Below are 12,265 nucleotides of genomic sequence, written 5' to 3'. Positions count from 1 at the left end.
TACCTCCCTAACTGGAGGTTCAAATATTTGAACAAATTCCTGTCTGTCAAGTAAGATATTAAATGGGGAACACAAATGTTGAAGTATATGAATACCTTTCAGCTTCCACCAAGAAAACATTTGTGGCTCAAGGCCTGGCGGGAACATGGGGTTTTGTAATATAGCTGTCAGGGGAGAAGGGCTTGATTGTAAGTTATATTTAAACTTTCCTCCAAAGAAGCAACGAGTGGACTGTAAAAGGAGCCACATTCATTAACCCCCGTGGAAGTCGGTCTGTGGTCCACATTAGGCCTGATAAAGAGAATGGTTTGGAGAGAAATGATTCCAGAATAACCCATCTCGGACTATTGGGATATGAACACGCACTTATTAATGGAGCAATCTGTGCCGACTTGTAATAAAGTGTAAAATTAGGGAGGGATAAACCCCCTTCTTTTCTGTGACGGAACATTAGTTTTTGCACAATTCTGGGTTGTTTTCCTAGCCAAAGAAACTTAGACATCGTAGAGTGTAAATGAGTGAACGTTCTGGCTGGTACCATAATTGGGAGGGACCTAAATAGATATAAGAAGCGAGGCAGTGACACCATTTTTAATGCATGTATTCTGCCGAGCCAGGATAACTTTGAGGAAGCCCATCTATCGAGGTATCTCTGGAAGTTTTGGATCTGTGGAGTGTAATTCCACCTAAACAGAGGTGACCTGTTGGCTGTTAAGTTGATACCCAGATATGTTAGATAATGTTCTTTGTGTATAAACCCAAAATGGGAGGCTATATTAGTTTGCTCTTAGGAAAATTTACAAATAATGCTTCGGATTTATCAATGTTAATCTTTAACCCTGAGATCTTCTCAAATTCGTGAAGGAGGGAAAACAAGTGAGGGAGTGTAGTGTGGGGACTTATTAATGTTAGCAGGAGATCATCCGCAAAGAGGCTGACTTTATATTGGTCTCCCATATTCTCAGGGCCCAGGATATTCTGATCTCTCCTTATTGCTTCCACAATGGGTTCCATTGCAAGTGCAAAAAGATCCGGAGATAGAGGACAGCCCTGCCTGGTACCCTCTGAATATTAATTGGAGGGGGGTGTGGTGACGGGAGTTTTATATAAGCGATAGGGCTATCATATAACAATTGGAGGCACTTTATAAGTTTAGGGGAGAATCCGACTTCCGATAGAACCGTAAAGAGATACGTCCAGGACGCCGAATCGAAAGCCCTCTCCATATCTAATGCAAGCAGGAGAAGTCGCTTTCGCTGTAGGTTAGTTGTATGAATAATATTTAACGCTCTCCTAATATTATCTGGGGCCTGTCGCGCTGGTATAAAACCAACCTGATCCCGATGGATGAGGTGAGGGAGGATTTTATTGGTCCTGTTAGTCACAATGGATGTAAAGATTTTGAAGTCAATGTATAAGAGGGATATAGGTCTATAATTTGTTGTGAGATGATCTTTCTTAGGATTAGGGATTACGGTTACATGCGCCACGTAGAGCTCAGGGGGCAGCTGTGAGCCATTTAGTAGTGAATTACAGAGGTTTTTATATGTGGTGTCAGCACATCGCTGCATTTTTTATCATATATTGCTGTAAGACCATCCGGCCCCGGGGCCTTTCCTCTTTTTAGTTTTTTGGTTGTTGAAACTATTTCCTCCTCAGAGATGTGTAAATGGAGTTGTTGTGCCGCGGACTCAGTCAGGTTAGGTAGATGTAGTGTGTGAAGGAATGACTCCAGTAGTGAGGGGGGGGTGATTGTGGGGGGAATACAAACTCTGGGGGTATTCATTATAAGTGCTATACATGACATCGGGGTGGGCTGAGATCTGACCCTTAGGGTCTTTTATAGAGGAGATTATATGCAGTGACTCTCTCATTCTGAGCTTACGAGCGGCATCTTATTAGGCTTATTGGCATGGTGATAAAACGCGGCTTTACTCCAAGTTAGCGCCTCTCCGTTCTGGTGGTGAGAATGGCGTCTAATTGTCATTTCATATCTTGTATTTGTGTAGATAAGTATAGGGGTGAAGAGCGCTGATTGGCCAATTCTCACTCCTGCAGTTTCTCCTCCAGTCTGGGCAGTAATTCAGACCTTTCTTCTTCCTGTCGGCCGATAACTTATCACAGAACCGGGAATAGATTTTCTGTGCGCGAGTCACATTGCTCCAAGTGAGGCCTCCTCCGCTGTGTGAGTTTAGGGGAAATTTGTTATATCTTCTCTTATAGCGGTTACATTAGAGATTTGGGCATTTTAGCTCCTGGTGTGGAGTCGATAGCACAATCATATGCCGCCATATAGTAGACGGCCGGTAACTGGTGAGAATTCCCTCATGTGTGGGGTCTATTTCCCTCCAGAGAAATCACACGTTACATTCCACACATAACACTGTGTAGAGAAGGCGGCGCGGGGTAATTGTGCCAGTAGTGAGGGGCGAATAATGGCGGGAATGTCACTGACTGAGGAGAAGGCTCCATGGAGGTCTGCACTCCGGAGATCATGTGACCCCTGACTCCTCCCCTCCTGTGACCTCATCACAGGTCCTGTGCACAGAGCAGCCATATATGTGGAGTGCGGCTCTGCAGGTTAGTGATGGGCAGTCCGGCTCTTCTGCCTCCTTTCCCCACTTTTCTCACTCCTGTCCCTTCACTATAAAGCCTGGGCCTCATTATACAGCTGTACAGGGGTCTAGTGAAGGCTTTTTAGCCCTTTCCTCAGACTGTAGCTCCTGGGCACAGGCCCTCACTCCTGTCCCTTCACTATAAAGCCTGGGCCTCATTATACAGCTGTACAGGGGTCTAGTGAAGGCTTTTTAGCCCTTTCCTCAGTCTGTAGCTCCTGGAATCAGGCCCTCACTCCTGTCCCTTCACTATAAAGCCTGTGCCTCATTATACAGCTGTACAGGGGTCTAGAGAAGGCTTTTTAGCCCTTTCCTCAGACTGTAGCTCCTGGGAACAGGCCCTGACTCCTGTCCCTTCACTATAAAGCCTGGGCCTCATTATACAGCTGTACAGGGGTCTAGTGAAGGCTTTTTAGCCCTTTCCTCAGACTGTAGCTCCTGGGAACAGGCCCTGACTCCTGTCCCTTCACTATAAAGCCTGGGCCTCATTATACAGCTGTACAGGGGTCTAGTGAAGGCTTTTTAGCCCTTTCCTCAGACTGTAGCTCCTGGGAACAGACCCTCACTCCTGTCCCTTCACTATAAAGCCTGGGCCTCATTATACAGCTGTACAGGGGTCTAGTGAAGGCTTTTTAGCCCTTTCCTCAGACTGTAGCTCCTGGGAACAGGCCCTCACTCCTGTCCCTTCACTATAAAGCCTGGGCCTCATTATACAGCTGTACAGGGGTGTAGTGAAGGCTTTTTAGCCCTTTCCTCAGACTGTAGCTCCTGGGAACAGTCCCTCACTCCTGTCCCTTCACTATAAAGCCTGGGCCTCATTATACAGCTGTACAGGGGTCTAGTGAAGGCTTTTTAGCCCTTTCCTCAGACTGTAGCTCCTGGGAACAGGCCCTGACTCCTGTCCCTTCACTATAAAGCCTGGGCCTCATTATACAGCTGTACAGGGGTCTAGTGAAGGCTTTTTAGCCCTTTCCTCAGACTGTAGCTCCTGGGAACAGGCCCTCACTCCTGTCCCTTCACTATAAAGCCTGGGCCTCATTATACAGCTGTACAGGGGTCTAGTGAAGGCTTTTTAGCCCTTTCCTCAGACTGTAGCTCCTGGGAACAGGCCCTGACTCCTGTCCCTTCACTATAAAGCCTGGGCCTCATTATACAGCTGTACAGGGGTCTAGTGAAGGCTTTTTAGCCCTTTCCTCAGACTGCAGCTCCTGGGAACAGGCCCTGACTCCTGTCCCTTCACTATAAAGCCTGGGCCTCATTATACAGCTGTACAGGGGTCTAGTGAAGGCTTTTTAGCCCTTTCCTCAGACTGTAGCTCCTGGGAACAGGCCCTGACTCCTGTCCCTTCACTATAAAGCCTGGGCCTCATTATACAGCTGTACAGGGGTCTAGTGAAGGCTTTTTAGCCCTTTCCTCAGACTGTAGCTCCTGGGAACAGACCCTCACTCCTGTCCCTTCACTATAAAGCCTGGGCCTCATTATACAGCTGTACAGGGGTCTAGTGAAGGCTTTTTAGCCCTTTCCTCAGACTGTAGCTCCTGGGAACAGGCCCTCACTCCTGTCCCTTCACTATAAAGCCTGGGCCTCATTATACAGCTGTACAGGGGTGTAGTGAAGGCTTTTTAGCCCTTTCCTCAGACTGTAGCTCCTGGGAACAGTCCCTCACTCCTGTCCCTTCACTATAAAGCCTGGGCCTCATTATACAGCTGTACAGGGGTCTAGTGAAGGCTTTTTAGCCCTTTCCTCAGACTGCAGCTCCTGGGAACAGGCCCTGACTCCTGTCCCTTCACTATAAAGCCTGGGCCTCATTATACAGCTGTACAGGGGTCTAGTGAAGGCTTTTTAGCCCTTTCCTCAGACTGTAGCTCCTGGGAACAGGCCCTGACTCCTGTCCCTTCACTATAAAGCCTGGGCCTCATTATACAGCTGTACAGGGGTCTAGTGAAGGCTTTTTAGCCCTTTCCTCAGACTGTAGCTCCTGGGAACAGACCCTCACTCCTGTCCCTTCACTATAAAGCCTGGGCCTCATTATACAGCTGTACAGGGGTCTAGTGAAGGCTTTTTAGCCCTTTCCTCAGACTGTAGCTCCTGGGAACAGGCCCTCACTCCTGTCCCTTCACTATAAAGCCTGGGCCTCATTATACAGCTGTACAGGGGTGTAGTGAAGGCTTTTTAGCCCTTTCCTCAGACTGTAGCTCCTGGGAACAGTCCCTCACTCCTGTCCCTTCACTATAAAGCCTGGGCCTCATTATACAGCTGTACAGGGGTCTAGTGAAGGCTTTTTAGCCCTTTCCTCAGACTGTAGCTCCTGGGAACAGGCCCTGACTCCTGTCCCTTCACTATAAAGCCTGGGCCTCATTATACAGCTGTACAGGGGTCTATTGAAGGCTTTTTAGCCCTTTCCTCAGACTGTAGCTCCTGGGAACAGTCCCTCACTCCTGTCCCTTCACTATAAAGCCTGGGCCTCATTATACAGCTGTACAGGGGTCTAGTGAAGGCTTTTTAGCCCTTTCCTCAGACTGTAGCTCCTGGGAACAGGCCCTGACTCCTGTCCCTTCACTATAAAGCCTGGGTCTCATTATACAGCTGTACATGGGTCTAGTGAAGGCTTTTTAGCCCATTCCTCAGACTGTAGCTCCTGGGAACAGGCCCTCACTCCTGTCCCTTCACTATAAAGCCTGGGCCTCATTATACAGCTGTACAGGGGTCTAGTGAAGGCTTTTTAGCTCTTTCATCAGACTGTAGCTCCTGGGAACAGGCCCTGACTCCTGTCCCTTCACTATAAAGCCTGGGCCTCATTATACAGCTGTACAGGGGTCTAGTGAAGGCTTTTTAGCCCTTTCCTCAGACTGTAGCTCCTGGGCACAGGCCCTCACTCCTGTTCCTTCACTATAAAGCCTGGGCCTCATTATACAGCTGTACAGGGGTCTAGTGAAGGCTTTTTAGCCCTTTCCTCAGACTGTAGCTCCTGGGAACAGGCCCTCACTCCTGTCCCTTCACTATAAAGCCTGGGCCCCATTATACAGCTGTACAGGGGTCTAGTGAAGACTTTTTAGCTCTTTCCTCAGACTGTAGCTCCTGGGAACAGGCCCTCACTCCTGTCCCTTCACTATAAAGCCTGGGCCTCATTATACAGCTGTACAGGGGTCTAGTGAAGGCTTTTTAGCCCTTTCCTCAGACTTTAGCTCCTGGTCACCATGTGATCTCACCATAACCCTAACAAGCTAATTAAGGTGTGAAATCTTGGTCAAAATTATCTCAGTACACAAATCTCCAAGGGTGCCCAAAGTTTTGCATCGCCCCTTTTTCCTTTTTGCAATTATGAAATTGTAAAAAAGTCTATATATATATTTTTATTATTATTTTTGTCTAAAATACAAAGGCCATGTGTCATCTTAGAGGTTCGGCCTTTTAGAGATCATTTCATCTTCATCTTACTACTGCTCACAATAACGGTCATTTTGACCCGGGGCGCCCACACTTTTACATGCCGCTGTCAATGCTTCGTCCCGCTGGTGCTCAATATTTAATAGGGTCTTGCTATTAAACTTAATGAAAAGTTCGGTGAATTTCTTTGAGCTGTTATTACTAGAGATGAGCGAATATCGTCAGAGAAGTTGTTATTGGCTAATATCACTTACCGAATAGCTGCATCGGGACCCCGGATCCCTGGAGCGCTCCCGATAATCAGCTGCATGTGTCGCCCTCCATGCAGGTGCTGTGACTATCACACAGCGCGACACACGCAGCTGATTATCGGGAGCGCTCCAGCACACTGAGTCCTGCACACACTGAGGCCCCTGATCATGTGACCCCTGACTCCTCCCCTCCTGTGACCTCATCACAGGTCCTGTGCACAGAGCAGTCATATATGTGGCGGACACTCCTGGTCTTCTGCTTTCTGGGCCGGTTCCTCCTGTGAGTCCTATTAACCCTTTCGCTCTCTGTATTCTCCTTTCTGACAGGACAATATCTGAATTCGGACAGTGTGACAGGAATTTAAGCAATGTGGAAGGAAAAAATTGCAATTTTACTTTTTTCCCTCACAAAAATGTGACTTTACCCCAAAATTGGCAGCGTAACAAATCCTTATTCCCCCACTGTAGTTTGTAGACTCCATATACAGATCCCTTAAGTGTGAAAAGAGCTGAATTCCCCACTTAAGTTATTGCATTTTGGAAATTGCCCCCACTGGGAATTTATCTCCAGGTAAAGGCACAATTGTGTCTCCATGGGGGTTGTGCTCACAGCCCAACATTGTGCGGCCTCCAAAGAAATGCCACCCCGCACCATTACTGACCACTGCCAAACCGGTCATGCTGAAGGATGTTGCAGGCAGCAGATCGCTCTCCACGGCGTCTCCAGACTCTGTCACGGCTGTCACATGTGCTCAGTGTGAACCTGCTTCCATCTGTGAAGAGCACAGGGCGCCAGTGGTGAATTTGCCAATCCTGGTGTTCTGTGGCAAATGCCAAGCATCCTGTACAGTGTTGGGCTGTGAGCACAACCCCCATCTGTGGACGTCAGGCCCTCAGACCATCCTAATGGAGTCAGTTTTTAACCATTTGTGCAGACACATGAACATTTGTGGCCTGCTGAAGATCATTTTGCAGGGCTCTGGCAGTGCTCCTCCTGTTCCTACTTGCACAAAGGTGGAGGTAGCAGTCCTGCTGCTGGGTTGTTGCCCTCCTACAGCCCCCTCCACATCTCCTGGTATCACCTCCAGCCTCTGGACACTACGCTGACAGACACAGCAAACTTTCTTGCCACAGCTCACATTGATGTGCCATCCTGGATGAGCTGCACTACCTGAGCCACTTGTGTGGGTTTTAGAGTCCGTCTCATGTTACCACGAGTGTGAAAGCACAACCAACATTCAAAAGTGACCGAAACAACAGCCAGAAAGCATTGGTACTGAGATGTGGTCTGTGGTCCCCACCTGCAGAACCGCTCCTTTATTGAGGGTGTCTTGATAATTGCCAATAATTTCCATCTGTTGTCTATTCCATTTGCACAACAGCATGTGAAATTGATTGTCAATCAGTGTTGCTTCCTAAGTGGACAGTTTGATTTCACAGAAGTTTGATTTACTTGGAGTTATATTCTGTTGTTTAAGTGTTCCCTTTATTTTTTTGAACAGTGTATATAGAGAGATAGATTTTTTTTCTTTACGTTGGAGGATCCAATTCCAGCTATTGCTGTGTGATCTGTGATTTCTATCTACTCCACTGTGTACAGGATAATAGAGTATAATAAAGTAGTTATGGACGTGACGTAACTAACATTGTGCAGTGACTCTGCTTTCCATATAGTGATGGATATTTCTTGTTGCTGAAACTGTGATTTTTTTTCCACTTTAAACCTTTTTTAAACCCCTCTGATCAGTGCGATCATACAACATACAAGCCTCTGATGGCTCCGGTGATGCCCTGTACTACTGTATTGCCGTGTATCATCACTGCCTGTCAGTGTAATACTAACGGCCCCATACACATGAGATCAGAGTTGGCTGAACGGTCATTTGGCAGACGGCGATCTCTCCCGACTCCCCCATACACACAAATATTCCAGCTTTCCTGTGGTCTGTATGAGAGAGTCGCCTCCAGACTCCTCTAGAGGAGGATTATCTACAGGATGAACAGACGGATTATCCTCTGAAATTCAGGATGCCAGATCCTTCTCTGCCCTGACATCATCTGTCGGGAGGCCCCCAAATACATTATATGGTCGGCCAAACCCCCCGAAATCAGTGCTTTCATGGAACTTTAGTGTAATGTGTATGGGGGCGTTATAAGGTAACTTATTGGACGCTGCCTCTGGCCCGGCCTAATAGACCTTCATACATTGCAGCCCAGACCCCATTATTAGGCATGTAAGTATCGCAGTAACTAGGCCGCCCCATACTATCGAGTACTTGGGGGCGGGGGGCATTCAGCCAAACTCTGTCACACCTTCTTAGATGCCATGTTTGCTTTTCACAGCAGCAAGTGGTTTTGTTGAAGCCTCATCTGTGCCGTCCCTGCGGTGTACATCTATGTTCTGGGGTCCAAAAAGATTCATTCCTTTTTAATAAATGTTTAACATGTTAAAAATTATAAAATGTGTCTTCTGCTTTTTGCATATTTTTTTATTTTTACAAGAATTGTTGGCTCCAATTTTCTTTAGAAACATTTTAATATTGGCTTTTTCTGGAGTTTTTCTTGTAATATAGGAAAGCCTAAGGCCAGAAATAATCCCCATAAATCACTGTACATGGAGACTTTGGGATCAGATCATTTCTGTCCGTTGTGATTGTGGAAACAAAAAATCTTTTCTAAAAGCCTCAAACTTCTGTGTGTGACTCAGAGCTGAGATCTAACGTGATAGAAGATTCCAGTGCGGGGAAGACGGGAAACCTTCATATAGACGGCCGGTGGGGATGGAGGCAGTGACCGACTCTGGCCAAATCTGTCTCTAGAGCCGCAGTAGAAGATGAAGATGTCGTCCTCATCATGAAGGAGTTATTTCTCATGTCGCGTGTAATGAATCTCTCCTGCAGTATTGCTAATGCCGATTCCAGTGTCGGTAATGAGACGAGAATTAGCGTTATGGAAGATGAGTCTATGAGGAACGTGTTCAGCTGCCGACTCCGAGGAGGAAACTGCTTGTTGTCTGGGGCCTAAATATATAGGTTTTATTAGTAGATGTCAGGGAACAACACTAAACCCTGTAAAATAATAAATCTTCTCATATGTTTCCCTTATTATCTCCAGTAATTGTATTATTACACAGGATTCTTATGATGTTACATCGGATCATCTTCTTCTCATTCAGGTCTCTACAATATTGGATCCTCTCAGTGAAGATCTTCTACAAAAGAGAATTTTCCTGATTTACCCATTAAGGATGGATATGGACAGAGACAAGATGGCGGAGAGAATGTTACACCTAACCCTAGAGATCCTCTTCCGTCTCACTGGAGAGGTGAGAGATTCTGATGACGTAACATTACTGTCATGATCCATGCTGGATCAGGATATATAAAAGCACTGGTAACCTTTTTTTTTCCCTAAGCTGTCCTTAAGTTTGGTTTTTGCCCCCGGTGGTGGTGAGCGTCATTGCAGTCTAGTTTCTTTAGTTAAGTGCACATGATTATAATGCAGGTGATTGCTGGCTCTGCTATAAAAGAGTCACAGGTGTTGCAATCAGTGTTGGTGATAGTGTTCATTTCAACCATCCTTGGTGGAGGAAGGATTTAGAGCGAGGTCCTGGCAACACTGTCTTAGCCCTGGTGTGAAAGGAGTTATAGGGGATTTCCTTAGCTCTGACAGAGCTTGGAGGCAGCGATTCAGTAGGAGAGCTGCATGCTGGTGGTGGACTCTGTTGCCAGGAACAAGTGCACCAGAGTAAAGCTAAGTGGTGTTTCCCTGTTTGTGTTTTTCCTTAGTGTGTATTAGTACAGCGGGGGGGCAGTGCCTGCACCACCCAGCTCCCTAGCAACTTATAGGTGTAGGGTGTGCTGGGGCGACAGGTTCCTGATCGGTGCCCGGTGCGGAACCGGTATAGGGAACTTTAGGGACACTGACTCAGGGGAGTGCAGGAGGTCTCCACGTCCCCCTTTCCCTTTCGCAGGGCCCACCGTTGAAACTGTTTCCCTCCCCCTTGTCTTGTTTTAGTTACCGGCCTGCGAGCCATGTCACACAGGACGGGTCCACGTGACAATTACATCATTCTTATCTATGGGAATAACAGATGGACAGAACTGGAGAGGTGAGGACTCTGGAAATGTCTAGTGATTTATTAATGTTTCTCTCCATTACCAGGATTACACAGTGGTGAAGAAGACCTCTAGTGATCGCTGTCAGGACCCTGTGTCTGAGGGATGTGGAAGACCCCTGAGCCCAATCATGGGGCCTGCACCTCACCCCCTGATCCATGAGGACATCAATCACCAGAAGAACCTAGACCTCATCTACAAGATGATTGAGCTGCTGACTGGAGAGGTGACACTGCTGGGAATGCTGGAACATTATTATTATTTATTTATAAAGTACCATTGGTTCCATGGTGCTGTACATGAGAAGGGGTTCCATACAAATTACAGATATCATTTACAGTAAGCAAACTATCAATGACCAACTGATACAGAGGGGAAAGGACCCTGTCCTTTCGGGCTTACATGCAACAGGATGGTGGTGAAGGAGTCAGTAGGTTGGGGGGGTTGCAGCAGCTCCAGTGATGGTGAGGTGATATCTCCGGTAGTGGTGAGGAGGCAGTGGGGATCATTGCAAGCTGTAGGCTTTCCTGAAGAGGTGGGTTGTCAGGTTCCGTCTGAAGGATCCGAGTGTGGATGATAGCCGGACGTGTTGTGGCAGGGAATTCCAGAGGATGGGGGCTATTCAGGAGAAGTCTTGGAGGCGGTTGGGTGAGGAGCGAATAAGTGTGGAGGAGAGAAGGAGGTCTTGGGAGGACCAGAGATTACGTGATGGAAGGTATCGGGAGATTAGATCAGAGATGTATGGCGGAGACAGGTTATAGATGGCCTTGTAGGTCAGTATTAGTAATTTGAATTGGATACGCTGAGGGAATGGGAGCCAGTGAAGAGATTTGCAGAGGGGAGAAGCGGAGGAGTAGCGAGGAGAGAGATGAATTAGTCAGGCGCAGAGTTAAGGATGGACTGGAGAGGTGCAAGGGTGTTAGCAGGGAAGCCACAGAAAAGGATGTTGCAGTAGTCAAGGCGGGAGATGATGAGGGCATGCACAAGTAGTTTAGTAGATTGAGGGTTCAGGAAGGGACGGATTCTGGAAATATTTGAGCTGGAGGCGAAAGGAGATGGAGAGAGTTTGAATGTGAGTTTTTTTTGGTTTGAAGAAAAGGGTAGAGTCAAGGGTTATTCTAAGGCAGCGGACCTCCAGTAGGGGGGAAAGCGTGATGTCAATTGTTATGGAAAGGTCGGGTAAGGAAGATCTGTGAGATGGGGGAAAGATGATTAGTTCAGATTTGTCCACGTTGAGTTTGAGGAAGCGAGAGGAGAAGGAGGATATAGGTGATAGACACTCCGGGATTCTGGAGAGCAGAGAGGTGATGTCTGGGCCAGAGAGGTAGATCTGAGTATCATCGGCATAAAGGTGGTACTGGAATCCGTGGGACTTTGAGTTGCCCCAGGCCAAGTGTATAGATTGAGAAGAGTAGGGGTCCTAGAACAGAGCCTTGGGGTACTCGAACAGAGAGAGGGTGGGATGAGGAGGTAGTGTGGGAGTGGGAGACGCTGAATGTGCGGTTGGAAAGGTATGAGGAATTCCAGGATAGGGCGAGGTCTTTGATGCTGAAGGAGGAGAGGATCTGTAGTAGGAGGCAGTGGTCAAATGTGTCGAAAGCAGAGGACAGATCTAGAAGGAGGAGTATAGAGTATTGTCCGTTAGCTTTGGCTGTAAGTAGGTCGTTGGTAATTTTGGTCAGGGCTGGCTGTCTCAGTGGAATGATGGTGGCGGAAGCCAGATTTTAGATTGTCAAAGAGCAAGTTAGATGAGAGGTGGAAGGAAAGTTCAGCGTGGACATGCTGCTCCAGGAGTTTAGAAGTGAATGGGAGCAGCGATATTGGGCGATAGCTGGACGTGGCTGTTGGATCGATGGTTTGCTTTTTAAGGATAGGCGTCATTGTGGCATGTTTG

Source organism: Dendrobates tinctorius, unplaced genomic scaffold, assembly GCF_039654945.1.
Source record: "Dendrobates tinctorius isolate UK_male_01 unplaced genomic scaffold, ASM3965494v1 ptg000233l, whole genome shotgun sequence".
NCBI lineage: Eukaryota > Metazoa > Chordata > Amphibia > Anura > Dendrobatidae > Dendrobates > Dendrobates tinctorius.
Note: the sequence above shows the minus strand (reverse complement) of the source record.